This window comes from Rousettus aegyptiacus, unplaced genomic scaffold (assembly GCF_014176215.1).
Source record: "Rousettus aegyptiacus isolate mRouAeg1 unplaced genomic scaffold, mRouAeg1.p scaffold_m13_p_10, whole genome shotgun sequence".
In the NCBI taxonomy this organism is placed as follows: Eukaryota; Metazoa; Chordata; class Mammalia; order Chiroptera; family Pteropodidae; genus Rousettus; species Rousettus aegyptiacus.
Window position 1 is genome coordinate 60,484,040 of NW_023416285.1, and position 18,967 is coordinate 60,503,006.

At 30.5% G+C, this 18,967-nt stretch overlaps 1 pseudogene; it reads right to left on the reverse strand.

Moving 5' to 3' along the window:
• Positions 1-7,391: 7,391 nt before the first annotated feature.
• Positions 7,392-7,509, reverse strand: LOC118609125 (annotated as a pseudogene).
• Positions 7,510-18,967: the final 11,458 nt, after the last annotated feature.

Genomic DNA, 18,967 nt, shown 5'->3' on the forward strand with positions numbered 1-18,967 from the left:
AATATTTCATTGTGTTCTTGTTTCAATATTCTTTCCCATACAGTTCCATAATAGAACATCTAAATGTTATTTAAGGCTATTTAATTATATTTATTCTTCTAAAAATGTCTTCATTTGAAATCCATGCAGTGGTCTTGGGAATAGTACTGACAAAATAGAAAGCAGTAAGTATGGTAGAATACTTGACTTTTAGCATAAAAATCTAGATATTCATTTAAAATTTTACATCAAAGCAAAGCAATTATATCACTACTGATAGATTTATTCCCCCCCCCCCCACCAACTGACACAGCTGTTAAGGCATGGATTCAATATCTGAAAATCCAAACTTATAATTACAGGTCATAGGAAAAAAGCATCAACTCTTAGGTGGCTTTGTCAGATAGTTCTGGTTACTGATTTCCTAATGTAAACCCATTGCAGTCTTCTATCAGACACTAAGTTCAGAATGTTTATGTAACAAGTAGTCTATATAACAGCAAAGAAACTTTTAAGATTTAAGTTGTAAAAAAAAAAGTATGTACAACATGAATTCTCTACAAATAGCCAAGGACCTGATAGCTTAGATTTCTACTTGACTCTGTGACACTGGGAAAATTACTTATTTTCTCTATGCCTATTTTTTTTTTCATGAGTAGAATTATAATAGTATATTTTATTTGATATATTCTCATTGAAATGAGACAAATTATTGACTTGGTTTGCATAGACACTGGCACAGAATCTGGGCTTAGTAAATTATGATTATTATTACTATGTAAGCATAAAAAATATAAAGATATGTAATGAGAAGATGTTATAGGTTGAAATGTGTGCCCCCGCCATTCCAACATTTATATGCTGTAATCCTAACACCTAGAATCTTAGACTGTGACCTTATTTGGAAAAAGAGTAATTGCAAATGTAATTGGTTAAGAGGAGGTCATAGCAAAGTGGGGTGGACCCCTAATTTAGTATGGTGGTTACCCTTATTCAAAGGAAAAATATAGAGATGGATACACAAATAGGTAGAATGTCCTGTGATGATAAAGGCAGAAGTCAGGATGATGCAGCAAAAGCCAAGAAAACTGCTGGAATCTAAGAGAGAGTCATGGAACAGATTTCCCCCTCACATACCTGAAAGGGATCTCTGCCAACACCTCAATCTCGGGTTTCAAGCCTCTACAATTGTAAGACAATAGATTTCTGTTGTTTAATCTACCCAGTTTGTGGCACTTTGTTATAGAATCCCTAGTAATCCCTAGTAATACAGATAGTAAATAGTAGTCATTTCTAAATACAGAAATGATGAGAAATGTTAATTTTCAAATTTATGTCACTTCTGTCAAACTTTCAAATTTTAATATATAGTACTTTTTAATAACCAATATATTATAAAAGTTATTCATAATTTAGAACTTTACTAGTAAAATATACTAATTACACTTCATGTAGGACCACAATATACATTATTACTATTTTGTATGTATGGCAATATTTATACATGAAAGTAAAATTAGAATACAGAGTTGTATCTTTTTCATTTTAACTAAAGTGAGTTGGAATTATGTTATTGAGATTGAGTCTATAGATATTAAGAGATGGGTGCTAAAAGACCCCACAAGGAATGACAGTTCAAATTTCACAATAATCACTGTGTGGCTCAAAGTAGGATGCTATACAACAAAATATAAGGCCGTATGTATGGCAAACATATTGGCTTTAAGATGGGCTCATTTTGATGTCTTAAGTATCATAAAATATGTGATTCAAGGAGGAAGAACTCAGATTTTCTAGCACAACACTGGTGAACTTAGCATGGATTTTGTTCTACTACTGACTTAAAAGATGGATGGACCAAAGCTATTGTATAAATAGAAAAAACACAAAACTTTGAAATAAGGATATTACAGAAAACTTACATCATATTCTCATTCATAGTTTTTTTTTAAATCACTAGCATATGACACTAGTCAATGTAGCAGACACAGACATTGCTCCAAATAAATTACATATCACTTAATACCCACAATGAGAAATGCTATTTATATAATCACTGGTATGTAAATAAAATTTTTAAAAAATGCTTTCTTAACAGACATATATCATATTATTGACCGTGTTGAAGAGACTTTGGCATTTTAATATGGTAATTTGAAACCATGCATTTTCCTTTAAGTAAATCAGTTAAATAATGATGTGAACATTATTTAACTGCATATATATATATATATATATATATATATATATATAAACTTGAATAGCATAGTCAACACATGGTTATAATCGTTCCTCTTTAGATAACTTATCCATTTTAATTTATTCCAGGCTTAACAGCTCATCACTGTTCTTGTGTTTGCACTGTTCAATCATAAATTATACAGCTCTCTTCCTTGGAATTGTTGTGAAGTATTCTTAAAGTTTTTTGAAAGGATCTCCGGTGGCTTTTACAAGCTCTGTTTTGTTTTATTTTTCTTCTTGTAGAAGCTCCAACTAATGGCTGACTGCACAACCTTCTATACTAGCTTTGGCTATTCTGAAGGAAATCAATATTGAAAAGGTTACGCTACTTGGCCTTCATTTTCGCTTTTCTTTAAAGCAGACAAAGGATTAAGTTCTCTCCACCAATCATCTTTCAAGAAGGAGCTTTGTTCATTCTCACCATTCAGATACTTTATTGGTATATTCAACACACAGGACTAAAATTTCTAGTTCCTAAACCAGTTTATATATTCCTCCCACCAACCTTGCCTCACCAGTAGAACTGGACAAATACATGTTCTAAACAATGCAAATGATTATGAAATTAAATGGAAATAATAAAAACAAAATGATTAATTCAGGGACTATAAGTAATCATCACAGGAGGCAGAAAATAAAAAGAGGCTAAAAAGTGATAGAAAAGGAGAAATTTCACAGACCTGAAAACTCCTTTTGAATGAATGCATTGATTAAAATAGTGGTATCCTCCTTTACAAATCTTCATTTTCTGAATTTTAAAAACTCCTTCAAATGTAAAGTTAAGTGCTTACTATTAATGATGAAATGGTATGTTACTATTACCTGTAGCTATAACATTTTTCTGACCTTCTCAAAAAAAAGGCCATCTTGCCGAGGAAAGCTTGAAAGCACTAGAATTTCTTGCTTTTTTTTTTTTTCTATTACATTGTGGCATGCTTTAGAGAAGATAGAACATCAATTATAATTAGACATTTCATTTTAGAGCAGCACTTTGCCACCCAGCTACACCCTTTGCTTTCATAATGGCTGTGCTATGCCTGCAGGGCAACTCCAGCCTCTATATTATTTTACTTTGCAGATTATTTTCAGTTCACAATTTACTAAGAAAAAACAATTGCATCAGAGTGAAATGAAATAAGCAAAGCACCAATCAACAGCTCTTTTCATCTGTTGGTGTCTGATTACTTATTAATTCAGTGGCCAAGGCTGACTGCTCTGTTACTTAGAGAGTCAGTTCTCGAGTCAGTTTTGTCCCCATTCTAGCCAATGCTCAGGGTTCAGATTACTTCTTTATTGTATTTAACACTGAGCAAACTGCTTCCAGTTATTTTGTTTTTTTTCTCATTACCTACAGGCCTCCAAGATTAGAAGCACAATGCTTTATTATACATTATGTCATAGGAACTTTGCCTCTCCCAAAAGGGAAATATTTGCCATTCTTAAAATGCATCATGAGGACTCCATATTATTAAATATTTCACAGAAAACTCTGATTCTATTATGTACATGATATACTCCTAAGAAAAAGTATAGAATGGCAACTATTACTTACTGATTCTTCAGATATTATTCTCATTTCAAAAATATATCTAGAAGAAAATAAAAATTCTCTACATTTTGAAAAAAGTATATAATGCATTAAAAATATTAAATCAGCCTAAGAAATAATTGGTGTATACTAATCAGCCAGAATGAAGTTTCATGCTAGATTTAAATAGACTCATTTAGCTAGAATATTAATATCATTACAAGAATAATGAATTATCTGTTACCTTTAATGACAGGGAAATGTGGTATTATAGTTAATCACATATTTGTATTAATGCTATTGTGCATATCATGCTTTTTTTAAATCCAAATACAGTATGTTAAAGTGTTGTTAAAATCATGCTGAAAGGAATTTAATAGATAATGAGTCAGATATCATCAAGGTGTTCATATTATCATCATTCTAAATAAATGCTGAAATTCTAGTTAATAGGGTTCTGATGACTGTAATAATAGATGAAAGAGAGGTAATAGAAATATATACATGTCCCAATGCTAATAAGCATTAAAATTTCAGAATCGTGGTTATATTATCTACTTCCTTAAGGAGTCCAGAGAAAATCTTTTGTTCATTCATTCATCAAATATTTATTGAACATCAATAATAGGCTAGTCACTTGGTTAAGGGCTATAAATATAACAAGGGATGAGACACAGTCACACTCCTCAAGAAGCAAAAAGTCTAATGGCCAATTTAAGCAGGTAAAAATACGACCGATTGCACAAAAGACACCTCTCACAGTCCTGCAGTGTCATAGAAAGATTCATGGAGCCAGTAAAAAGGATGCTGAAGAACATTTCAGGCAGCCTGGACAGCAAGGGCAACGGACCACTGCAGAAAAAGCATATTAAGAGGGGAAAGTATAAGTTTTAGAGTAAAGCATCTTTCAGATCAGAAAATGCTGTCATAAATTACAAATCTGTTTAATTATGTTTTCCTTTTAAAATATGACATAATTAGAAAAAAATTTAGCTGAATAACAAGATCAATATTGTACTATGGACACAGAGGAAATAAGTATTTACTCAGGCTTTGCAATATGACAAAAAATAAATTCTATAATTTTTTTTAAAAATTGCATTTTATACTTTTTGTTAGTTCTAGTTCTGATAGTGGAGATGAATAAGGAGTTATTACAATAGTAATAAATTTACCAAGGGTACTGTAGAAAAATTCAAAGAATTTAATACTGTTAGACCGAGTACATGTAAGAAGCTATGGGGAAAATTTTCCATTCATAAAATTGAATGAGAAATTAGATTGTAAGCTACATGGTTTATAGATATCACTTGGTCTAATTTATTTCATCATTTATTTATAAAAGATTTTTCTTTATAATTATTCAGTAGTTACTATGTGTCAGGTAATTCTATAGTCACTGGGTACACAGCAGAGTGATGAACAGAGGCCATATTCCTGATTTCATGGAATTTACACTATTGGATTATAAACTTTTTACTATGATCCTCAATTTAGAGTTATCTGAAGTAGCCACATATGCCCAATGGGGTCAATTTATCAAAGTAGGAGTTATATGTAAGGTTATGAGACGATTTTACAGCAAATAAAATGAAGGGATGTCCTGTGAAACACAGTCTTAATGCATATTTCGTTTGCTCTTGGTCATGTAAGCTGAACCTTCAGTATGCATTTACATTTTTGAATTAGTTGTCAATGTTGAAATATTAGGAGGTTTCATTAACAAATTAGGATTCTTAAATTTTCCTTAACCATTGGAAACTGACCATACTGGGCTTGTGTGATCTCATGGAACCTCTGGGTTGTTACTGGATAATATCTGCACCTCTAGAGTTGGGGCAGGGAAAGGAATCCCTACTTTGAAGTGGAGACTCATAAGTACAAAATTAATTTGATATGACATAGTTTATATATTTTAAAATTTTATTTTTAGAGCAATTTTCTGTTTACAGCAAAATTAAGAGGAAGATATAGATATTTTCAAATATTCTCTGTATCTACACATGCATAACATCCCCTGTTATCAACATTACGACCCCTCCCCACCCCAGAGTTGTAGATTGGTTATAATTGATAAACTTACACTGACACAGCATAATAGCCCAAAGTCTGTATGTAGTTTACATTACACTCTCCGTGTTGTACATTCTATGAGCCTGGACAAATATATAATGGCATATAACCATCATATATCCATCTTTATATATCTGCCATCAATACAGAACATTTTCACTGCCTTAAAAGTTATCTGTATTCTGCCTATTTATCTCTCTCCAACCTAACCATTGACAACCACTGATTTTTTTATTGTCTCCTTAGTTTTCCCTTTTTCAGAATGTCATATGCTTGAAATCGTATAGTATGTAGCCTTTTCAGATTGACTTCTTTCACTTAATAATATGCATTTCAAATTCCTCTAACTCTTTTAATGGCTTGATAGCTCATTTATTTTTTAGCACTGAACAATAATATTCCATTATTGGAATGTACCATAGTTTATTTATCTCACTTAAAGAAGACATGGTTGTTTCCAAGTTTGGAAATTAATGAATAGATAATATCCATGTATATGTTTTTGTGCAGACATAAATTTCCAGCTCTCTTGGATAAATACCAAGAAATGGGTTAGATAATATGTGAGAGACTACCAAACTGTCTTCTAAAGTGCCTGTACTATTTTTGCTTTGCCACCAGCAATAGATAAGAATTTCTCTTGCTCAACATACTCTTCAAAATGTGGTGGTGTTAGTGTTTCAGATTTTGGGCATTCTAATAAAAACGTACTGATATCTCATTATTTTTTTATATTTTTCTGCCAGTTTTTGGTTTATGTTCTCATTCTCTTGACATTGTCTTTGGCAGAGCAGAAGTTTTTTTTAATTTTAATGAATTCCAGCTTCTCAATTATTTCATTCATGGATCATGCCTTTTGTGTTGTATATATAAAGCTATTACCATACAGGAGGTTATCTAGATTTTATTCTATATTATCTTCTAGCAGATTTACAATTTTGCATTTTAAATTTAGCTCTCTGATCCATTTCGAGTTGATTTTTGTGAAGTGTGAGTTTATGTCTAAAGTCATTCTTTTGCAGGTAGATGTCCAGTTGTTCCAACAACATTTGCTGAAAAAATTATTTTTGATACATTATATAACTTTTGTTCCTTTGCCAAAGATCAATTGACTGCATTTGTGTAAGCGTACTTCTGAGCTCTCTGTTCTGTTCCGCTGATCTATTGGTCTAGTCTTTTGTCAGTACCAAACTATCTTAATTACTGCAGCTTTATTGTAAATTTTGAAATCAAGTAGTTCTTCAATGGCGAGTTGGATAATCTGGATCTTTTTCTGCTGCATATAAATTTTAGAATTAGTTTGTAGATATCCAAAAATAAATAAATAAAATGATTATATTTTGATTGGGATTACATTGAATCTATAGATTGAGTTGAGAAAAATTAACATTTTGACAATATTTAGTTCTCCTATTCACGTACATAAACTCTCCATTTATCTAGTTTTTCTTTGATTTCATTCATTAGGGCTTTGTAGATTTTCTCATACAGATCTCATACATGATTTTTTAAATTGATACCTTAACATTTTATTGGGGGAGGTGTGATAGTTTATTTTTTTATTTTTTAACACCTACAGCACTTGATATTCCTAGGTGGTCTCCCATCCAAGTACTAACCAGGCTCAACCCTGCTTAGCTTTCAAGATCAGACAAGATTGGCATGTTCAGGGTGGCATGGCCGTAGACTGGGGGGAGAGGTGCTAATTTAAATAGTATTGTGTTTTTAATTTTATATTCCATTTGCTCATTTATTGCTGGTCTATAGAAAAGTGATTTATTTTTGTATGTTAGCCAGTATTCTATAAACTTGGTATAATGACATAAGTTCTAAGAAGTTTTTTGTTGATTCTTTTGAATTTTATACATAGATGATCACATCATCTGTGAACAAAGTTTTATTTCTTCCCAATCTGTACACTTTAATTTTTTTTTTCTTGCTTCACCTGGTTATCTAGGACTTCCAGTACAATGTTGAAAAAGGGTGGTGATAGAGGATATCCTTGCCTTGTCCCTGATCTTAGTGAAAAAAGCTTCAAATTCTTATCACTAAGTATGTTAGCTGTAACTTTTTGCATGTGTTCTTTATCAAGTAAGAAATTCTCTATTCCAAATTAATTGAGAGTTTTTATTCTAAATAGGTATTGGATTTCATCAAAACTTTTTCCGCATTACTAAAAAGATCATTTAATTTATCTTTAGTTTGTTGATATGATGAGTTACATTTATTTTTTAGTTTTGAAGCAAAATTGCATACTTAGGATAAATCCCACTTCGTTGTGGTGTATAATTTCTTGTATATGTTGTTGGACTTGATTTGCTAAGGACTTTCGCATCTATGTTCATGAGAGATACTGGCACGTAGTTTTCTTTTCTTATAATGCCTTTGCCAGGTTTTGTTATTAGGGTTAAGCTGGCCTCAAAGGATAAGCTAGAAAATATTCTTTCTGCTTCTGACCTCTGAATAAAATTTTAGAGATTGGTGAATTTTTCTCTGTAAATGACTTGTAGAATTCACCAATGAATACATCTGGGTCTGCTGTTTCTGTTTTGGAAATTTATTCACATGAATCCAATTTCCTTAATAGAGATAAGCCTATTTTATTGTATTCTTTTTGTGTTGGTGTCTTGTTTAGCTTGTGTCTTTCAAGAAATTAGTTTATTTCATCTAGGTTATCAAATTTACGGGCACAGTTGTTTATTGTATTCTCTTCTTAATCCATTAATGCCTGTAGACTCTATAGTGATGCTCTTAATATTAGTAATTTTTATCATATCTCTTTTTTTCTTAGGTGACCTGGCTAGAGGCTTATCAATGTCATCACTCTTTTCAAAGAATCAGCTTTGGTTTTATCAATTTTTTCTTTTGATTTTCTTTTTTCAAAGTTATTGATTTTTGCTCTAATTATTATTTTTTCTACATACTTAGGATTCAATTTGTTCATTTTTTATTTTTTTTTTGATTTCCTAAGGTGGAAACTTAGATTACTAATTTTAGATCTTTTTTTTTTTTTTTTTTCTGAGATATACATTCACTGCTCTAAATTTCCTTTTAGGCGTGCTTTAACTGTATTAGTTTATGTTTTAAAGTCATGCATATTTTATCATCCACCCATATAACACTTTTCTATGAAAACATAATCTAGTAAAATTAATACAATGTTCTTATTCTATGGTTTTGGATGTTGCTAGCATGCCTAACCCTAAGGATATAAACACTTTGGGTAAGAAACAAAATGTTAAATTAATAGTTTTCTAAGCAAACAATGATGGTTGTAAATATGGCCTGGGAGGCAGGACTATTTCTTTATACTACCAGAAATGTTCTTGTTTCTCAGCAATGACCTTTGCTCTAATACTTCTAACCTATCACTGATGTCCACAGAAATGATAGAGCCAATTGTCCAGCAAGCTACCCAAACTGAAAGAAACATTTGGTGCACAATATTAAGTCCAGGCTCAAAAGGCTGTGCATAGAATATTTATGTATTCTGTGTATACAGTGTTCTTGGTGTTATATAATCGATGGCAGTGGAGTACAAAAACAATATTCAAAATTTTGAAATTGAATGTTCATCTGGGAACACTTTTATTAGAAAGCCATTTATTAAAAAAATAAAATAATTGAAATAATTTTAAAAACCTCTTTTTCCTAAATGGTTTTTAGTTAACCTGAAAATGTTTGTTTTCCCTTCACTATTAATAGCTTTCCTAGGTACATGATTTTACATTGACAAATATTTTCTCTTCTCACTTTGAGGTTAGCAATCTAATATTTCCTCTGATGTTGGAAAAAATGCTATCAATCTAATATTCATTTTTATATACAATTAGTCTTTTCTATTTGACCATTTTTAGATCATGTCTTTGATATTCTTTAAACATGAATTTCTTTATTCTGCTTGGATTCTGGTGTCCTTTATGAAATGGAAGATTTATATCGTTCATCAATATTGAACATTCTCACCACATTTTTTAATATAGCCTTCCCATTATTATCTTTATTCATTTATTTATTCTGGAATTCGGATTAGATGTACTGTATACCTTCTTACATTAATATGCATCTACCTCAATTTTATATTTTTCTCTTCTTTGGGCGGTGCATTTCTATATTGTTTCTAACTGCTTTTTAAACTATCTGAAGATTATATGATATTTTGTTTTGTTTTTATTTTGGTGACTACGCGTTTAATCACTAGAAGTTTTAATTGAGTTATTTCTAAATATAAGAAGGTGGTAATATTCTAAATTTCTGTTATCTCTTTTTCTTGCACATTTAAAAAAATTTGTATGCTTTCTTTTTTAAAACTTTCTGCATAGTTACTTTACAATCTGTATTTCATACTTATAACTTTGTATTATTTGGTTACATATTAATCATGTACAGTTTTGGCTAACTCATGCTTATGGCAGATAGCTTTCCCATGGCATTTGTTACTATATTTTTATTGCAAACTCACACTGACCAGTACTTAATCTCTATAAATCTTAAGGCATATGTTGGGAGATACTTTCATATAGGTATCCAAGAACCAGAATCCTATTCCCTGTGAAGTCTTTAATTTACACATTTATGTTGTTAAAATTGTTAAAAAATGCAAAATGTATGGCTTCTTTGTTCAAAGAACACTCTAATTTTAGTGTCTGTCTTTTTTATTGTTTTGTTATTTTTAGTTAACTTCCTTTTAATTATTTTTATTTAACTTCCTTATGAATTCAAAAATGTTTTAAAAAGTTTTCTATAATTTATCCATCATTTATATGTTATTATTTTTTTTCAAAATGTCTATATTACTATACTTTTAGGAGAGGTGTTTAGTCATAGTGATATTTTCTCAAAAATTTTGTTTACTAATTCTTACCTACAGAACTGTGTAAAACAGAATACTAACTTAATAATAAATTTATTCCCAATTAATACTCCTTAATATTTAATACAATATTGTATTTGATTAAATATTAGGAATCAATAATACACTTTAATTAAATATTAAAAATCATAAGACATGACTTTCTGAACAAGTTGTTGTATTAATATTTTTACAGTTACAAGTGTTTTCATATATACATGCTACAAAAATAATCTGTATTTTTAAAAATGTAGAAATTGATGCATTTAGACAATGAAATCTGCAATAAGATTTGAATACATAACAAAGTGTTCCTTAAATGAATATATTGAGCCAGCAATAGTATAATATAGAAAGATATACAGTAGTGTAATGCTATGTGAGGTAGCAGTGGACATACTAGTTATTTCTTGAATGCTAAGACAAGCTAGAAGTATCCCAACCTGGCTTCCTAATTAAATTAATGAGATGTAAACATGGAAAATGCTCACTGTGGACACACATATTTTATTTATATAAAAGACTCACGTTTAAAGTCTATCTTATTAAAAGAGAAAAACAAGTATTTTTCAGGCACATATCTGTGTCTATTAAGTAAGGAATATTCAAAGAATGTATTTAAATTCTTAAATGGATTTATTAAATAGAAATATTTTGAGATTTTTTTGTTTCTAAATAGACTTTTCAATAGTACCCACATAAACACTCTCTCTAATATAGCTAGATTCTTCTCTATATCTTTTATGAAATATATTTCAGTATTTTGAAAACAAGTTTTTATAAAATGTTCTTAAATATAATGTAAATGTATTATGAGCAGAAAACATATGAGTCTCCCAATTCACTTAATTTATTAATAGAGTATTGAGTTCTAGACATAACTCAATTTTAACAAAATTAGCATGTAGAACAAACTTTTTTGTGTTGAACTATAATAAATACATAGTTAATACAAATTTTGTCATTACAAATCAATAAATTTTGAATGGTGGAAATTCAGACAATATAAATCAAAGGATATTATATAGGAAACATCTCCACTGTGGATATTTTTGAACAAAGAAAGCTAAAGTTTTTATGTGTGTTAGGAGCCATAATTCTACTAAGTGCTGTATATGGATTGTTGCATTCACTTCTCAGAAATATACATGGTAATATTTATAATATACACATTATTTCCATAGGAATGAGGAAGCTAATCTGACACTATATGCCCAGTGTTTGATTTTACCTGAGCTACCTAACTTAAATGTTCCTATTAAAAATTATTCTCATCTTTCTGATAGTAATAACCTATTCAGATGAATGTCTCACAAAGACTATTCCAGACATATAAAAATAAGGCATCAATAAGCAAAAAAACTTTCTCTGCTCTACAAAAAAATGAATTAAAATAACTAAAAAGTATTATCGAAAATTTAATATAGACATTATAAAGAAAAAGATATAGCATAGTCTTTTTTCCCAGTGTAAATAGAGGGTATCAATGAATTTGGACTTTCATGGTAATTTGAAGATATATGTTCTCCAGATGGAAATGTGACCTGAGGCCCATATTGAATATTTATGCATTAAATAAGCCGTAAGCATATTGTAGCCATTATTGTATTGTTTCTCAAATGTTTCTATGAGATAATCAGTATAAAAATTGTCCAAATAACTAGATTACTTGTCTCATGAAATGTAGTTCCAAGAAACCCAGATTTATGTCTTGTAAAGGAGAAAACATAGTCTCTAGCAGAAAAATGAATGTATAGTATAGTATATGGGATAAAAATACTTCTCTGTTAAGAAATAGTGAACTATATTGTGAATTCATTTAGTTATAGTACCTGCAGAATTAATCAAGAAAATAAAAGCTCACAAAACGACCTAAATTTGAATTTCTAATGACCAAAAAAAAAAAAAAAAAACCTCTTTGGATTTTTGTTTTTTAATTTTACCTTTTTAAATGCGCTATTCTCTATGGAGAGGCAGCATCAGAACATAAAAGAGAGTTTGCAGTTGACTGTGTCTTCAAAAGCTAGGAAATTTATCTTTCCTGGTACTAACTGGAATTCAGTTTCTATTTAGTGTTATTCACTAAATTTACAAGAAAGGGTACTATGTTTCCAAAACGAGTACCTATACAAATACTTTGATTTAGCAAGACACTAAGGAGATTCTTTAAATTGTTTTGCATGCTGCCTTAGTCCTTTTGAAATAAGAAATAAATAATTAGTGAAACTCCAAAATATTATATGTAAATCCAATTTTGCTCTGTCAAAATTCTATTAATATAAAATAAATAGGGAAATTTTTCAAAAGGCATTTGATAGAGTCCACGAAGTTTTAGTTTATTGAATGTTTTTTTCCAAATATAAGAAACTATTAGGTGTGAAGAATATGTGTTTTTCTCCAATAGTCAATCTGATTTTTAACTCTTAAGTCATTAGGTTTAAGAAGAGTAAGTATGTTTAATAAACTAAGCTCAACACTCTTCTAGTCCCCACGTAAAATTATGTCTAGTAATATAACGTTTATCAGAAATTTTGCAACAGGATTAAATTACAGTAAGATATTCTGATAATTACATGCTAAGGATATAGCATTGTCCTATCTCAAAATACAAAACAAAACAAAACTGTTTTTCTCATTATGATATTGGAGGAGAATTAAATTCCAAAATTTTAGAATGCTAAAGAAATAAAAATCCAAAATTCTTAGGTTCAAGACCAAATTAATTACTTTGATATCAAACGTTCCTTATCTTCTTAGTTAAAAGTTCTAAAAAAATTAAAGTCAAAAATTATTATCTTCAAGGTCTTACCATGTTCACTCTTAGCTAGAGGTTTTTCTCTGTCTAGAGAAACTTGGAGAAACCTCAGCAGCTGTAGCCCAGGATAACTTCCCTCTGTTATGTCCATATTTACCTCAAGATATTGGAATTTGAATAAATATTTTGTGTAACATACTTTGCAGTAATTCCTAAGACATCATAGATTATTGTAATCATCCACACTGATAAAATATAGAAAGCATCCCAACTCCTAAAGGACTTATACAGGAAAATTTTTTCTTCAAAATCTCATTATTTGTGTTACCTAACATCATAGCAAAAGCTCCAAGGACTCTAAAAGAATTAGAGAAGACTAAGAAAACCCAGGTTTCAGTTTCATCAGAATACCGGGCAGTCTGGGCCTGATGTTCAATGACTGTCACAGTTTTCTTCTTTGACCCTGAAGTCAGAATTTAAAAAAATAAAAGTCTATTTCATGTTAATGTATGAATTTAAATGCCTTAAATCCCATTAAAATAACAACTATTCAAATGAAAATATATTTGTAAGCAACACCTCCAATAAGGACCTAATATCCAAAATATACAAAGAACTCATATAACTCAATAACAACAAAAAAACAAATAATCCAATCAGAAATGGGAATAGGACCTGGACACTTCTCCCAAGAAGGTGTACAAATGACCAACAAACATGAAAAGATGCTCAACATTGATAGCTACTAGAGAAATGCAAATCAAAACCATAATGAGATTCCATCTCATATCCATTAGAATAGCTGTTATCAACAGGATTTGTAAAAACAAATGTTGGAGATGATGCGGAGAAACAGGAATCCTTATATACTGCTGGTGAGATTGCAAACTGGTATGGAACAGTATGGAGTTTCCTCAAAAAAACTAAAAATTGATCTACCATATGATCTACCGATCCCTCTGCTGAGTATTTACCACAAAGAGTTGAAAACCCATGTCCAAAAAGATATCATAGTAGCATTATTCATGGTGGCCAGGACATGGAAATAACCAACATGCTCTACAGCGTGTTCTACAATAGATGATTGGCTAAAGAAGCTGTAGCACAAACATACACGGAGTATTACTCAGCCATAAGAAGAGATGAAATACTGCCATTTGCGACAACATTGATGGACCTTGAAATAATCATGCTAAGCAAAATAAGCCAGACAGAAAAATTGAAAACCACATATCATTTATATATGGGATATGAACCTAAAAACAACAAATGAATAGGACAAACAAACAGACACATGGACATGGTCAAGAGACTAGTGGTTACCAGAGAGCAGATGGGGTAAAAAGGGTCAAATATGTGGTGACAGAAATTTAACTATGCTTGGTGAACACACAATGCAATATATATATTGCATTCCTGTTCAATTGTATACCTGAAACTTACTAGATTTTGTTAACCAATGTCACCATAATAAAAATAGTAATAATAATAATAAACAATAACAACTAAAAATTAAATTGGACTGATTTATCAATAAATTTTAAAGAACCATTTTATTAAATAAATAATGAACTCAGTTCTATAATCAAAGATTAATTTTGTCAACAATATTTTTATTCAAAATTATTTTTCCTTTTTAAAATTCTAATTTTTTTAGTGATAAGCTCTTATTTCTTGTTCATGTTTTCAGGTTCATCTTTAATTCTTTACTCTTTTTAAATATACTAATATAGTCAGTAACTGATCTAATAGGAAGCATCAATGCATGGTGCTTAAAAGCAAGAATGCCAGATTCAAACACATTAATTTCTGTTTTATATAAAAAAAGAAAAAACTTCTCTAAACATCTATTTTATTGTTCTCATTTGGGAAACTTGCACACTGACAATATTTTCATTCTTTTGAGAATTAAATGTTAGCACATGCAAAGAACTCTGTGACACAATGCACATTGATCAAATAATAGCTGTTATATGAATTACACAGAGTTTGAGTAGGTATCTACTATTGTGTGTTCTTATTGCTTATTATTACTTATGATACTTGGTTGGTTGATTGGTTTCTCTGTTCTATTATTGTTGTTTTGTTGTCATTGTTTTGTTTTGCTTTTAGTAGCAATCTCAGGCAGTTCTTCACTGATGAAATGATCTGCAGTCTCACCTTGAAAACGTGGCTCCTCCATAGTGCTCTGCATTCCTTCCGACATGTACTCTAGGGGAGCCACTTCTCTGGCAATTACATAGCCTGCATTACTTAATGAAACTATAACAAATTTATATCCCAAACAAACAGTGTTTGTGCTGATGATTTTCATGAGTTACTGCTTTTTTTTTTTCCACATAAAACACAAAATAAGACAAAGATGTGTTCTTGTCATTTCCTTTGATGGATTGTATTTTATTCTATAATTTCTCACAAAAGATGAGGTCTTTTTAGCTTTTTTATATTAAAGCCAGGTTCTAATTTTTCTGTACTTTGTACAATCTGAAGATGTGGCTTCCTTTCCCCCAGATCATTCAATGTAAGCTGCTTGGTTATAAGGATTGATAAATGCCCCACCTCACCCCTGCCCCCAGGCAGCTGAGTGTCATCGCAAGTGTACTTTCTTAGTTTCACACTCACTTTTTATGTTTTAACCTTTTTACATTTTACCTTTCTTAAAATCTCAGCTATATATTTTTAAAAATTTACATGTATTTTTATCTGGTATATCAACATGTATGGTGGAAGAACTGTTTTAGATAAACATATTGCAAGTTATAGAAATTATGATCTGGTTATCTTTTAGGACAGTGTTTCAGACTAGTAGAAAAGAGTGATGGGGCAAGAGTAAAAAGAAGGTGACCAATTCAGAAGCTATTGCAGTCACCTTAATGAGAGAGAATGATGACTTGGACTGGTTTACAAATATCAGTAATTAAATGTGGTCAACTTAGGAATATATACTGGAAATAGAGCCTATAGGAGTCACTTAAAAATTCAATGTAGGTTGAAGAAATAATTGAAAATAAAAGTGATTTCTAAAAGTTTGACCTGAAGAACAGACTAAATAAAAGTGTGTATCAATTATTGAAGAAAAAAAATGAGAGCATCATTAAAATTTCTAATAATTAGGCTAGAAATACACTAAAGAATTGCTGTAATATTGTAATATTAGTCATATTTGATGATGAAAGAGTGCATTATATAACATAGAGAAATAATTTATATGTGATGTCCACAGTTGCTGGAAGTTTCAAGAGGAGAAGATTTGTGAGAATACTGACACAAATTCAGTAGTAGACATGCTACATTTGAAATGCTCATTGGATAATCATTTGGTTATTTTCTGATTTTTTTTTTTTTTTTTTTTTTTTTTTTAGAAAAGGATTTCTTCCTCAGGGTAAAGTTCTGAGCTAGAGGTAGAGATTTTGAAGGTATACTTATATTAATTATCTAAATTTCTGAGATACAATAAAAAAAAGATATGTAAACTTTCGGGAACTTATTGTAGACATTTTATAAAGTCAGTAGCACTTATGAAAAACAGAAATAAAATTATATCACCGTATCAGTTTGGTTCCAAATCTCTCTTCACATTCTGTTTGTTTTACCTGTAAGTTAGCTTTATTTCAAAATCTACACTTTGCAATAATGAATTCATTAATATGTACTTGAATTTTAAACCTTGACTTCAAACACTATTCTCCTGTGGCAAATAAACTGATTAAAATTAAGACCCAGAAAATTCCTCTATTAGTCTGTTGTTCAGATGCTTCCCTTTAATTTCTTGTATTATATAACTCTGCTTCCAGGCTGAAAACTGTAAACAATTACAGTACCGTAACCGAACTTTGGCCAAAACACAGGAATTATTTTAATGATCCCCGTATTCTCAAATTCTTCACTTGAAATATAGGGCACTCTCTAGAGAGCAGAATCAATAAACCTTGAAGAATGCATATGGAACATTATTTAAACTAGGAGCTGAAGGGAAGCTAGCAGATGCTTAGGAGCACTGGGGGTGAACTGAAGAAATCTGCTAGGGACAACAGGCACATAAATGAAACATGTATCCACAGGATGGTAACAGTGGTATAATGAGAAGAGTGAGAAAAGAAGGAACAGGGAAACTAGTTACTTGACAGAACAGTAAGGGCTCTATGTAAGTGCATGCTCACAAAACTAGTATATTCATTCATTCATCTAACAAAATAATTGTGCTTCCTAGCACTCTGCTTGGTTCTAGGGGTGCAAAGTTGAATAAGATTTTGGAAGAAGTGCTGATCATTATGATATAATTTATATACTCACAGTGATATTCAGTGGTCTACTGGAAGTCATAGGAAGAACATTTAATGCAAATCAGTGGGTTAGCAAAGACATCCACTCTCCAAGAGTTTAATCCTTCAAACTTATGTTAAAGTTAGTCAGAAAATGGAAGCAGAGAGAAAGGCATGTGTAAAGGCATGAAACAAGAAAAGAATAAGCACTCTTGAAATTTGTCTTCTCCGCTGTGTCTATGATATAGAAAAATATGAGGCTGGAATGGTTTTGAAAAAGACTGAGATATGAACAAGTTTGTGTGCTCTACCCAGGAATTTGCATCTTAATTTGAAAGTGGTAGAAAGCCACTGAATTATTTTAAGCAGAAGAATGAAGAAATGTGCACTTAGTTAATGAGGTAAAAAATGTTGTGGAGGGAAGCAATATCCATATTGGATTTTATAAATGAAACTGATACTTAAGAAGTGGTGGCAATAAAGGAGATATAGGGAGAATTAGCAAATAGAATACCAATAATTAAGTATTAAATCTCTGAAGTTCTTTGAAATTCATTCATAAGTGCTCTATATAAAGATACTTTTTTTCTGAGAAAATGAATAAAGATTATCTAAAAGTAAGTTGTATAACAAAGAACAATCAATATAAAAATCAAGTGCAATCTTTAGTTAGCTTATTCAGTGAATAGCTGCAGGGACAATGTCCAATGGAAATGAACTCTCCAGAAGAGTTCCTCTGTTAACTGCCTGAAAAAGAAGTAGCAGGAGATGGCATGTCTCAGTAACAGTATTAACACAGATGTTCCAAAACCTAACTTCACACATGTAGAAAATTTAAAATTTCCAAACACATTTGATATTCTGCCTTTATTTCTCAGGAAACTTTTTAGAGATGTGGTATGCTCGCTAACTTTTAAACTATCACATAATAACATTGACTATTACAAAGTGGACAAAATAAAGGCAGAAATATGCTGGCTTTATTCCCTTTACTGTTATTCTTTTTGTACATTTAGTACTAAGCAAAATACTCTGTTCTGTCATTAGCTGCTATATTATCAGATTAAAATTCCATATTATATTCATTCATCTATTCAATTATTATATTAATAAATATTACTTCAGGGTTTCAGTGATGTGAATTACTAAGATAGAAATCATAAATATGATGATAAATAATGCAAAAAACTAAGTTATTTATTTATAGAGAGGCCATACAAACAGAAACTTACACTAAAGCATAGTTAATGCAATGGTATAGTGCAAACACAGATAAG